The sequence below is a fragment of the Haliotis rubra genome, unplaced genomic scaffold, assembly GCF_003918875.1.
Source record: "Haliotis rubra isolate DU_JTF1 unplaced genomic scaffold, ASM391887v1 Scf709, whole genome shotgun sequence".
NCBI lineage: Eukaryota > Metazoa > Mollusca > Gastropoda > Lepetellida > Haliotidae > Haliotis > Haliotis rubra.
In genome coordinates this window covers 488,644-502,823 of record NW_025767423.1, presented here as the reverse complement: position 1 = coordinate 502,823, position 14,180 = coordinate 488,644, and the positions used below count along the sequence as shown (strand labels likewise).

The 14,180-nt window shown below is 40.2% G+C and overlaps 1 long non-coding RNA gene across 1 annotated transcript; it reads left to right on the top strand.

The window, feature by feature from the left end:
• The first annotated feature begins 958 nt into the window (after window positions 1–958).
• Window positions 959–2,190, top strand: LOC124259053. The gene is made up of 3 exons (XR_006893744.1): window positions 959–1,025; window positions 1,066–1,067; window positions 2,121–2,190. It is a non-coding gene; the product is annotated as an uncharacterized LOC124259053 (long non-coding RNA).
• Window positions 2,191–14,180: the final 11,990 nt, after the last annotated feature.

Genomic DNA, 14,180 nt, shown 5'->3' with positions numbered 1-14,180 from the left:
ATCACCAGTCAACACTTTCCACTTACCCTCTGTGAAAGACGTGAACGAGACCGGTGTATCTACAGGGCGGGGCCTGCTCCTTCTTGTAAAAAAAGCAGTAAATGAGAAAAACAAGATTCTCTAACTGGACAATTTAAAATTTTCACATCAAAGCAATTATATCATCACCTGAATATTCCATTATTATATCATTACACCTTGTGTTAAACCTAATTGTTGAAGTATCCATATATATTTGCCAAGTATCTCATATTTTGCCAGCTGTCAGGGTAAAGGTGGAACAGATTGTGACAGTTCTAAATAAGAATGAAGATTACACAAAGTTCAATATTCTAAGCATCACATCTTCTGCTCCAGTTTCTTGCGACTAAAGACAATGCACAAAGTATTTTCTTGTATTGTATTGACAGACAGTGACATCACGTGTACAATGTACCAGCTTCTGTTACAGCGACACAGAAAGACTCCTACCCATGATGCCGTGCAGGGAAACTGAAGGACGTGTATGTCCTGGATCTGGGACTGGACGTCAACTGTAGAGGAGGGAGGAACGTGCCACCAGCGATGGTGGCGGCACGGGATGGACACAGGGATGTGGGGGAGCTCCTCCTGAGTAGAGGAGCTGATGATCCTATCCTTGAACCTGGTGGACATGAACACAAGGAACAGCAACAGGATGACAAGGGCCGCAAGTGGTAAAAGATATGGAAGAGCTGATGATCCTATCCTTGAACGTGCTGGACATGAACATAAGGAACAGCAACAGGATGACAAGGGCCTCAAGTGGTAGAAGATATGGAACATGATCAACTATTGGATCTCCATGTGGTGCCTGGTGAAGTCGGTGTAGTGTTGGTGCCGACAGTGAAGGTGTTGTTACCGACACTGATGTAGTGTTCGGTGAAGTCGGTGTTGTGTTGGTGCCGACAGTGAAGGTGTTGTTACCGACACTGATGTAGTGTTCGGTGAAGTCGGTGTTGTGTTGGTGCCGACAGTGAAGGTGTTGTTACCGACACTGATGTAGTGTTCGGTGAAGTCGGTGTTGTGTTGGTGCCGACAGTGAAGGCGTTGTTAAGTGTTGGTGTTGTTAACGACACTGATGTAGTGCCCAGGTTGTGTGGTCAAGAATTGACTAAGTCTGGCGTTACCACCCACATTACACCAACCTGACATACAGACGGAATACCATTGATCAAGTCATCGAGGGTTTCTCTCTGACCAGTATCTGACAATATATGAACTTCCCCAACGATTGTTAAAGAAGAAATTGATTGTTTGGGGACAATGGCAAGGTGAGACCACCAGTCAACACTTTCCACTTACCCTCTGTGAAAGACGTGAATGAGACCGGTGTATCTACAGGGCGGGGCATGCTCCTTTTTGTAAAAAAACAGTAAATGAGAAAAACAAGATTCTCTAACTGGACAATTTAAAGTTTTCACATCAAAGCAATTATATCTTCACCTGAATATTCCATTATTATATCATTACACCTTGTGTTAAACCTAATTGTTGAAGTATCCATATATATTTGCCAAGCATCTCATGTATTGCCAGCTGTCAGGGTAAAGGTGGAACAGATTGTGACAGTTCTAAATAAGAATGAAGATTACACAAAGTTCAATATTCTAAGTATCACATCTTCTGCTCCAGTTTCTGGCGACTAAAGACAATGTACAAAGTATTTTCTTGTATTGTATTGACAGACAGTGACATCACGTGTACAATGTACAAGTATTTTCTTGTATTGTATTGACAGACAGTGACATCACGTGTACAATGTACCAGCTTCTGTTACAGCGACACAGAAAGACTCCTACCCATGATGCCGTGCAGGGAAACTGAAGGACGTGTATGTCCTGGATCTGGGACTGGACGTCAACTGTAGAGGAGGGAGGAACGTGCCACCAGCGATGGCGGCGGCACGGGATGGACACAGGGATGTGGGGGAACTCCTCCTAAGTAGAGGAGCTGATGATCCTATCCTTGAACCTGGTGGACATGAACACAAGGAACAGCAACAGGATGACAAGGAACAGCAACAGGATGACAAGGGCCGCAAGTGGTAAAAGATATGGAACATGATCAACTATTGGATCTCCATGTGGTGCCTGGTGAAGTCGGTGTGGTGTTGGTGCCGACAGTGAAGGCGTTGTTATAAACACTGATGTGGTGTTCGGTGAAGTCGGTGTGGTGTTTGTGCCGACAGTGAAGGTGTTGTTATCGACACTGATGTGGTGTTCGGTGAAGTGATCCTATCCTTGAACGTGCTGGACATGAACACAAGGAACAGCAACAGGATGACAAGGGCCGCAAGTGGTAGAAGATATGGAACATGATCAACTATTGGATCTCCATGTGGTGCCTGGTGAAGTCGGTGTTGTGTTTGTGACGACAGTGAAGGTGTTGTTATCGACACTGATGTGGTGCTCGGTGAAGTGATCCTATCCTTGAACGTGCTGGACATGAACACAAGGAACAGCAACAGGATGACAAGGGCCGCAAGTGGTAAAAGATATGGAACATGATCAACTATTGGCTCTCCATGTGGTGTTCGGTGAAGTCGGTGTAGTGTTGGTGCAGACAGTGAAGGTGTTGTTATCGACACTGATGTGGTGTTCGATGAAGTCGGTGTAGTGTTTGTGCCGACAGTGAAGGTGTTGTTATTGACACTGATGTGGTGTTCGATGAAGTCGGTGTAGTGTTGGTGCAGACAGTGAAGGTGTTGTTATCGACACTGATGTGGTGTTCGATGAAGTCGGTGTAGTGTTTGTGCCGACAGTGATGGTGTTGTTACCGACACTGATGTGGTGTTCGATGAAGTTGGTGTAGTTTTTGTGCCGACAGTGATGGTGTTGTTATCGACACTGATGTGGTGTTTGGTGAAGTGATCCTATCCTTGAACGTGCTGGACATGAACATAAGGAACAGCAACAGGATGACAAGGGCCTCAAGTGGTAGAAGATATGGAACATTATCAACTATTGGATCTCCATGTGGTGTTCGGTGAAGTCGGTGTTGTGTTTGTGACGACAGTGAAGGTGTTGTTACTGACACTGATGTAGTGCTTGGTGAAGTCGGTGTAGTGTTGGTGTCGACAGTGAAGGCGTTGTTACCGACACCAGGGCTCGATTTAGTGCTTTGTTACTTGCACTGGTGCAACCCAATATTACAAAATACAACCTAGCTATGAGTCTATCTTGCACAAGGTGCAAGTAAATTGTTTAGAAATATATCAACAATACATCTAACATATGCAATAATATGCCAGCCCATTTTTCTTCTAAACTTTGAATAGCTATGGCAATGAAACATTGCTATTCATCAACACGTCTCGGCTATGACAGCTCTTGTAAACAGGGATCAGCTGTGTCTCAGTGTTGCTATGGTTTCATGGGTACTACATGACTGATTAAGGTTTATGTGCACCGAAACATTTTAACACACTACGTTGCAACTGGAATTTGGCTGGTGCAACTAGGTCTTTATCTTAGGTTGCACCTGGTGCAAGTAGGTTAACATCTCTTAAATCTCTTAAATCGATGTAGTGCTCGGTGAAGTCGGTGTAGTGTTTATGCCGACAGTGAAGGTGGACGTGTTGTTACCGACACTGCAGGCTCTTGCACTCATGTTTACCGGTTCAAGAATGTTTATTTACACTGTATTAAATAAACTCTAGTATCAGTGTTAGATCAACACATGACACGATCATGGTCCACTATGGCAAAATCTCCAATGACCACGGTCCACCATGGTTTCTGGTAACCATTCCAGGAAAAGCCAAATTGGAGAAAGTAGGATACAGAAAGATGTGAGCGTTTCCGGGAACGACCGATGCCATTGTTGCTATTTGTCTCAGAGACCTGTGTGAACGTGCAAAGTGAATGAGAGGTGCTAAACACAACATGGCTAACTGCAACAATCCAGGCGAAGAATATCCCTAAAGTATTAGCGATGACTGATTTCATAGAAAATCTAATGATGGATATGTCAAGAATTCTGACCGTTTGACCACGTTAAGAGAATAGGCTAGATTTACTGCCAATGGATACATCTCACGTTGATCCCCAATGGAAATAAGATTACCATGAGCAGTAAGTAAACAGGAATACTGAAGTTGTTTTGAGCATCAGGAAACCAAAACATGATGCTTACAGTTTCCTTGTGCCACATCTAGATCCCATCATCATGATGTTTGTTAAAACCTTTTTGATGTTTCCAGGATCTTGCCAGAGGATCCTTTCTATTAGAATATGTCGGAATGAAATTGTCCGCATCTGAAGGCCTGATACTACATCAGCCATACAAAAGTCAGAAGAAACACTACTTGCCCTTCTTCAAATATGCTGGCTAAGAGCATTGGTATTTTCTTTCGAACTATTGTTTGACAATATAAGATTAAATTGTGTATTGTAATTTATACACAAATTTATCAGCAACCTCCGCAGTGAGAAGGATGTCACTGTTGCCCCAGCCGACAAGGACATCACCGTGCCCCAGCCGACAAGGACATCACCGTGCCCCAGCCGACAAGGACATCACCGTGCCCTCGCCGACAAGGACATCACCGTGCCCCAGAGGACAAGGACATCACCGTGCCCCAGCTGGCAAGGACATCACCGTGCCCCAGCCAACAAGGACATCACCGTGCCCTCGCCGACAAGGACATCACAATGACCCAGCCGACAAGGACATCACAATGACCCAGCCGACAAGGACATCACCGTGCCCCAGCCGACAAGGACATCACCGTGCCCCAGCCAACAAGGACATCACCGTGCCCTCGCCGACAAGGACATCACCGTGCCCCAGCCAACAAGGACATCTTGAACACATGGTCTTCAAAGACCACACGATCTACTGCAAAACTGCAAACACAAAGCCAGTCTCAAACAGTTAGTGGGGATTAGTGCCCTGGTTTGTGTCCACCATGATTGTTGCAGCGAAAGGGACAAGCTACTTCAAATGGATCGGACACACCACCACAGAACACGAAGACTTATGCGAATCATATCAAAGAGGGATGTAAAGAAGACAACACTTTTCCATACTGCTCTGTTGGACCAGATAACAGTTTGGTACAATGAAAAATACAAAAAGAAAGACATGATGTAGCTATGTTTGTAAACCTGAAGAAAAGGGCATCAGCTAATACACTGAACCTGTCTCAAACTACACTGCAGCCACTGTCATTAGCACTGTCTCAGTAACCATTTATTTATTTATTATTATTTTAGTTACAACATGTGAGTTTTTTTCCCTTGAACAAAAACACTCAAGAAGTATCTCCACAATCAGCGTTCTCAGTTCCCCAGAACACCTTCTAGGCAAACAGCTCAACCATGGCAGCCGACACAACCTGAGGGGGACAGTCGTATCCGGACCAACACAATCAGCAGCGTCGCCACCCCAGGAAGGACCATGCCACGGGCACGCCAGTGTTATCGCTGTGGAGGTGGGTATGATTTATCTCATTCTGATCGGTGTCCAGCACGAAATTCAAAGCGTCACTATTGTCAGAGGGTAGGACATTTCCAACGTGTTTGTAATGCTCGAGGTCAGGCTCGAATATCACAGCACACAATGTTCTCACTTTACACAGCAGACTGTGTTCTCACTTTACACAGCAGACTGTGTTCTATATTCAGGATTATTACTATTAGATGATGCTACATGCATGGAGCCCGACTCATATCGATACATGCTATAGATCATTCATTACAGTTTTACATGACTCATTGCCAAAAGGTTACAAGGAAATAGAAGCGTGCATGTATGTTGAAAATATGTATTGTTAAGTGTCAAATGTCTTCTTGAATACTTCAACAACAGACATTCAAGTATTGGTTGATATGGAAGAAAGTATTCATATTCACGGGTTAGTGACAAAACGCTGCGAAGGTCACGTTGTGTACTACTACTTGAATACATTCCGGGGTTACCTACCAAAATGTTTAGTTCAGGTTGCATATATTCCTACCACTTCAATTGTTTTAATATTTTTCAAATTTAGTCGGTTTTATCAGGAGAAGATGCCATATCAATGCAGTCTGACAGTTACTATACGTCCCAGTGCATGGGAGTATTGATAATATAGATGATTTAATTTCAAGCTTCTCTTTATGTTCATAATGACATGTTTTTATTATAGAATCCAGGAGTCTCCTTCCACCAGTCTGGGTCTAGTTCACGCTGATGGCGCTGGTCAGCGTCCAGCATCAAGTTAATTCTGACCATAAGGAATTACAACATCCATGGGAGTTGTATTTATCCGTACGTCAAGTATCAACATTTCACAGAATGAAAAGATCCATGTATTCCAGTATAGATTACCAGATTTATCTGAAATGGGTAATAGACCAGATTACCAACAGTTTGCACGAGTTACATTGTTATTGTGTAAATGCTATAGATGGATATATAAAGAAAGAGGAACAAGAATTGCTCGTGTATTGGATGAATGTCAGTAAAGATATTAAAATATTAATTCTGCATATTAACAGGGTTTTTTAACAGGATTCACGCACGAAACAGGCAATTCTTCCATTTATTGGATCCATTAGTCGTTCATGTTTTGGTACTGCTACAGTCGATGATGTTAAACAGTACATCTGCCATGTTGTTCAACCAAACTAAAGACAGCAAATCATGGGACAACCATGATCTTGACACATTTCTTTGTACAGGAAATGAACTTTAGGAACTAAGACACTTGTCATCATCTACCCAGCATGCTGACCAACTGAAGTCTCACATTACTGGAAGAGTGGAGGTGGCGGAGGGGGGACACACCCAAACAAGAAGTTTTCTTTCGTTCTTCAAAACAAATAATGACTGTTGAACAACATCTCCCTCAGTCAAGAATGTGGTACGTTGGAACATGGTCAACAGAACTGGAAATATTATCATTAAACTTATGTGGTCATAAAGTTTTGTGTGGGTTTTTTTTGTTTTTATTTTTAGAGGGGGGAAAGAGAGAAATACCAGGGTGAAGTAAGTGCCCACTTCTTGTTGAAAACAATGTATCAATATGAGTTTGCAAGCTGCATGTATTAAAAGTTGTTATAAGTAATAATTTCTTATTGTTAATTTGTTCTGATGTTTAAACTTACGTGAACTGAACTGGTTATTGCCGGTATCCAGTTTACAGAAAATAGGTGGCTTCACATTCAAGGAAAACATGAAGGAATCTCTAGGTAAGTAATCCCTTCAGATTCTTTCTCCATAATTTTGTTTTCTTACATTTGTACATAACTGCCACACGAGAACCCGTAGGGTATTATAAAAGGTGTACTCGGCCTCTATCTGTTGTATTGCACTAAATTCATGAGTAATATATTATATACTTAAACAATGTAACCAAGCATCACAGTACGAATATGAACTTTATGGTTTATTATTACAATACAGTTTTTCTTTTTCTTTTCAGTTTCCGTGTTAAGCGATTAGGTTGGAACCTGCAATGTGAGTGTTCAAGCTACACTGTCTTAAATAACACATAATTATATGATGTATACCAGAGTGTGTATTAAATATGTTGGAAAAAATTGCAATCTTTGTGTTTCATACAAATATAGTGTGTTTCAAATTTTCGCTATGTTTAATCGTTTGTAGGTCACAGCAATGTACCTGGAGCCCCGATTGGTGCAGCCAGCCGCCTCCCAGCCCTTCCGGTGACATGGCATGCGATACAACCTCTGGTAAACATTTACAGTTGTACCCTCTTTTCTACAACTTTTGTATACAATCATTGCACAGTAAAGGTTGCAGTTACCCTAACCCAACCCATTAAATGCGTAATGTTCTATGAATACGTGTTATTATAAATTATCTATATGGCTTCCTTAGTGTTTGTCAATAGTGTACATTGCACATCGGTAACTCTTTGTTCACCATTTGTATGGAGTAAGGTAGATGATCGTAACATCCCATTTTATTTAACTCTCACCTATTCATCTGCATATTTCCAGATGTTGATATCTGTGTTTCCAGGTTGCCGTTCGTGTGTAGCTCAATGTATACGCAATGTTATCCGTCTCTTCATACGTATGCAGTATAATGTTCGCATGCTTATGTATTCAGTATGGCGTTATTCCAGCTGAATGTGTAATGTATGTTATCCGTGTATCCCTATGTGTCCAGTAGTAGGCTGTGCCCATGTATACAATTTTAAAGCCATATATCACTTGTATCTAGTATGTTATTCGTGTAGAAGCATGTATCAACATCTATGGTGTATGTTATTCACGCATTTAATTTTATCCTGCATCAAAGTACAGTATAAAATTGTAGCTTGAATATTATTTGTATGAATCTTACCTCAACACAAGCACATTATTACGTCAAACCCATGAAATCCCATATTTACTATCCTATGATATAAAGGAACAAAAACAGAAATCAATAGTGGTAGTTTTTTTTTACGTCATTGCTCATAGGGAATAAACAAGCTTTCTCATGCAAACAGTTGTTTTAAGTTAATTTATGTTCATTGCAGTTTCTCTGGAGGAACAGCATTCCACTCGCCATAATGGTAAGGTAATTTAGCCTATAATTCACCCCAATAATTAGATTCTTAATTTCATCTGTGCCACACAAACTTAGCTGTGAATAGTACTTCACTGTAATTTATTAGCTACCTATGTGTGCTAATGCACATACAGTTATCACCGTTTATAATCACCATATCCATTCCTACAGGTAACTCCGAAAGCAGTCCCTGATTCCGAAGCACATGTTTGTACCTAACCTAACCTCACCTAACCCTACCCTATACTATCATGCATCCGCCCTCCCTTTGCTTGTATTTTTATAAAATAATTAAAAAAGGCCAGCTGTGTTGAGTTCAGTAATTCCATTTGTTTGGATTTCGCAAAAAATGGCTCCATCCTTAACCCAAAGGCACTGCAGTAGGCAGTAAAGTATGTCTATTTGTAACCTTTACACTTCACCCGTATTTCTACCTTGTAAACTGTCCAATATATTGGGCTGCAATGTAATATCACACAGGTTTCGCAGTGTGTTATAACCCATATTTTATTTCCTTTATAGTATCACCTGTAAGCATGGATGCCTTCAACTGAAGTAAAACCTGTCAAGAATTGGAAGATTTTGTAAGCGTTTACCTTGAAAATGCCAACAACTTTTTGAATAAGTATAAAGAACACGACAGTGTGGGCTCCTTCTCGCCCGTAGTGACGACGGTTACATTCCTGCCAGAAGTGTTAAAGTATCCGAAATGGAGTCTGATGTGTACCTTAACTTTGAATTGGATATTGATGGCATTGTCATTGAGTGGAAAACAGTTGCAGCATTAAATCATCCTGTGCGTTATCTAAATCTTCTGCCTCGTGACCAAGCTAGCATCAGGCCTATTGCATCCATGCTGAAGAAGCATGTACCTCTTGCTCATTATCGTGCTTCAAAATTTCAAGCATTCAGTAGGAATTCGACTGTTTTATGAATACAGATGGGAATATTGGCTGGGCATAATACCAAATGGAGGCAATTCCCCAATGAGTGCTACGGATATGCGCCAAAAGTCATCTCTGTGTCTGTTTAGCCTGCGTCAGCAATTTGAGAGGCAGCTTCATAACGCATTTATGTACTTATAAAGTTATTTATTTATTAGTTAGTTTATACATTAGACCTGAGATGGGTAGCCAGGATACCCGAGACGGGCGGGTAATGAGTAGTACCTAGGTACCCATCACATTTCCCAGACCCACTGTTGTTCATCAGGAGATAACTTAACCATGGCAACTCATAAATATGCTAATGTATGTAATAATTATAGATAGCGATAAATAAAGTTTAAATCATGTTATGAATTAAAAAGTGAGTGTATTAGATGAAAACAAATTCATTATCTTCACAGAGGATTACCAGAGGATTAGCTACCTGTGATAGTGTCATTGATACTGGTGAAGATATTTCTGTCAACGGGGAAATGTGCTTACGCGAGTCGATATTTTTACGCTTGCTTCTAACTATGCATTCTCCTAACTACAAGTTCGTTATGTAGTCACTAGCATCTTGTTCATTACCATATGCAAAAAATTCATCCATGTCTATTTTGTTTTATGTTTAAGTTTGGTTTGTATTAACTTACTAAATAAAGTCTAATGTTTCAATTTATAACTTCTTGTCATATTTTGAAACTTACTTTTTTCACTCTAAGACCATAATCACATTTTTTTATTTAAGAATCTAGGAGTTTCCTTCGACCAGTCTTGTTCACGCTGATGGCGCTTGTCAGCATCCCGCATCAAGTTAATTCTGACCATAAGGAATTACAACATCCATGGGAGTTGTATTTATCCATACGTCAAGTATCAACATTTCACAGAATGAAAGGATCCGTGTATTCCAGTATAGATTACCAGATTTATCTGAAATGGGTAATAGTCCAGATTACCAACAGTTTGCACGCGTTACATTGTTATTCTGTGAATGCTATAGATGGATATATAAAGAAAGAGGAACAAGAATTGCTCGTGTATTGGATGAATGTCAGTAAAGATATTAAAATATTAATTCCGCATATTAACAGGGTTTTTCAACAGGATTCACGCACGAAACAGGCAATTCTTCCATTTATTGGATCCATTAGTCGTTCATGTTTTGGTACTGCTACAGTCGATGATGTAAAACAGTTCATCTGCCATGTTGTTCAACCAAACTAAAGACAGCAAATCATGGGACAACCATGATCTTGACACATTTCTTTGTACAGGAAATGAACTTTAGGAACTAAGACACTTGTCATCATCTACCCAGCATGCTGACCAACTGAAGTCTCACATTACTGGAAGAGTGGAGCTGGCGGAGGGGGGACACACCCAAGAGAAGAAGTTTTCTTTCGTTCTTCAAAACAAATTATGACTGTTAAACACATCTCCCCCAGTCAAGAATGTGGTACGTTGGAACATGGTCAACAGAACTGGAAATATTATCATTAAACTTTTGTGGTCATAAAGTTTTGTGTGGGTTTTTTTTTGTTTTTATTTTTTGAGGGGGGAAAGAGAGAAATACCAGGGTGAAGTAAGTGTCCGCTTCTTGTTGAAAACAAGGTATCAATATGAGTTTGCAAGCTGCATGTATTAAAAGTTGTTATAAGTAATAATTTCTTATTGTTAATTTGTTCTGATGTTTAAACTTACGTGAACTGAACTGGTTATTGCCGGTATCCAGTTTACAGAAAATATGTGGCTACACATTCAAGGAAAACATGAAGGAATCTCTAGGTAAGTAATCCCTTCAGATTCTTTCTCCATAATTTTGTTTTCTTACATTTGTACATAATTGCCACACGAGAACCCGTAGGGTATTATAAAAGGTGTACTCGGTCTCTATCTGTTGTATTGCACTAAATTCATGAGTAATATATTATAACCAAGCATCCCAGTACCAATATGAACTTTATGGTATATTATTACACTACAGTATTTCTTTTCTTTTCAGTTTTGCAGTAAGCTATTCTGCTGTTGTAACCTGCAATGTGAGTGTTCAAGCTACACTGTCTTAAATAACACATAATTATATGATGTATACCAGAGTGTGTATTTAATATATTAAAAAAAAATTGCAATCTTTGTGTTTCATACAAATATGGTGTGTTTCAAATTTCCGTGATGTTTAATCGTTTGTAGGACACAGCAATGTACCTGGAGCCCCGATTGGTGCAGCCAACCGACTCCCAGCCCTTCCGGTGACATGGCATGCGATACAACCTCTGGTAAGCATTTACAGTTGTACCCTCTTTTCTACAGCTTTTGTATACAATCATTGCACAGTAAAGGTTGCAGTTACCCTAACCCAACCCATTAAATGCGTACTGTTCTATGAATACATGTTATTATAAATGATCTATATGGCTTCCTTAGTGTTGTTCAATAGTGTACATTGCACATCGGTAACTCTTTGTTCACCATTTGGAGTAAGGTAGCTGATCGTAACATCCCATTTTCTTTACACCCTCACCTATTCATGTGCCTATTTCCAGATGTTGATATTACCCTATGTCCGCATGCAGATACGGAGCTTGTCAACACACATGCCCCAACATCCAAATCCACTGCTAAAGGTAGGTTTGTTTCATCACAATTTACCATCCATAGTCAGGCACTACAACAAGTAACCACATGCATCCTGTACGTTCCTTGCCATCCACATGTATCACGTATGCTCTTAATGCATGTATTTACATGCTTTCGCATACACCAACAAGTTTTTGTTCACTCTTTCATGCAGCTTGACACCTGATAGTAACACCCCTTTTTGTGTCCAATCTCTCTCATTGTTCTACACAGTGTAATATTTATGTATTCAATCTCCATGTGACTCTTGTTAGTACACTCATCAGATGGCGCAAGCAAAGATGACCCTGAGCCCACGGTACCGGCTGCTGCCATAACTGGTCCTAAAGGTAGGTTTGTTTCATCACAATTTACCATCCATAGTCAGGCACTACAACATGTACATTCAGGTATTGGCATACATAGCTGTAACAATGTACACTTGTGGACAGCTTTAATCATGTTGCCAAAGACAATGTGTATGGCACTGTTAAAAAGCTGGCCATGAGTGTTTTCACAGAACAGGAGTTGTGTGATTGTTCTGGGAGTGGAAAGCAGTCTGCCAACTCAACAGAAACCCGCTCAGCCCTGAGTGCGGCAAATTATAAAATGTTGGAACAGGCTGCTTTTCAACATTTGGGTTTTGTGACCCACAAGGCGATTCTGGAGAAGCTACAAAATCTACAGAAACACCTCAGACAAATGCGAAAAATGAATAAAATGAAACAGTTATATGGAACCTTTCTGAAAGAGCTTGTATTAAAAAGACATCTGTCCATATGAATAAAATACATTGAAGAAGTTGGGTTTTGGATCATCAATAACAGATTTGTTCATTATTAAGTTAAATTGAAAATTTCAATGTACATGTTAAATTTTGAGATTTCTGATCATCAGTCTATGATTTGTTCATGAACAGTTCACAAACTCTTCACGAACACAATCTTATATTTCAGATTAAAGTTATGATGTTCATGAAGAGTTCATGAACGCATCACAGAGTGACGAACTGTTCATGAACTTTTCATGGATAGAACTTCACGAAAACTTCATAAACACTTCACGAAATATTCTTCACGAAGTAAAATTCTCACAAATTTTTCATGAAGTGTTCATGAACTCTTCATGATTGGTTCGTGAAGAATTCATCACAATGTCAACAGGGCGTGACAACTCTTGTGTAGAAACCATAGATCTTAGTCTGGGTCAAGCCTTAATCTCGGCCATGCCCAGCAGAAGATGATCACATTTAGATTGTATTTTGGTATTATAAAAACTATTTGAAAACCATTTATCATATTTTCAAAAATGTTTCATGTGAAGTAATGTGCTTGATCAGGAATCCTTTCACCTGACAAAGAAGAGGCAGCAAAACAGGCGACGCTACTGAAGGTAGCGTATCCAAATAAGGAAGATTAGAAGCCCGAGAAGACAGCCGAAGGAATCAGAAACCAAGTAGAGGAAACAGGCCAACCCTGGACTTTGTTAGAGATCAATGATTTTGTATTTATTGAATTTTATTATGTAGCTGATCTCACACTATTCTTTTAGGAATTTGAAGCACTTCAGTTTAATTTCTGTGGCAGGCCAGTTTTAAAGTAAAGAGTGTTTTGACAATATAAAGAGATATTTTGATGTTGTATAAAATGATTCAAATATATTATACCATTATACTAGCTTTTAAGTTTTAAAGGATTTATTAAATTTTATAAAATCATATTTTTGAAGGAACCTGAGACTACAAAGATTGCCGAAAAGAAGGCCCAGATTAGTGCACGCGTGAAGATAGCGGAGGAGCTCCTGGCGGTGCAGTATGGACGGTATCCACAGATCAGGTGGAGGAGATGAAGCGGAGCCTTGAGGAGAAGTAGCGGATCAAGGAAAAGGATGAGGAACTCTTTGCCATGCAAGCTCGGCTTCAAAGGAAGGAAGTAGTAATTTCTTCTTTTGAAAGAAGACTTTCAAAGTCAATTCACTCATGCCCATGTAAAAGAGTTCTGGCGTCTTCTATTAGATCTGAGGCGGTCCAACAATTTGTTAATAAGCTGGCAGCTTACGTCGGAACAGAGCAGCCACTGTTACACTTCCGCAGCCAAGCCACTC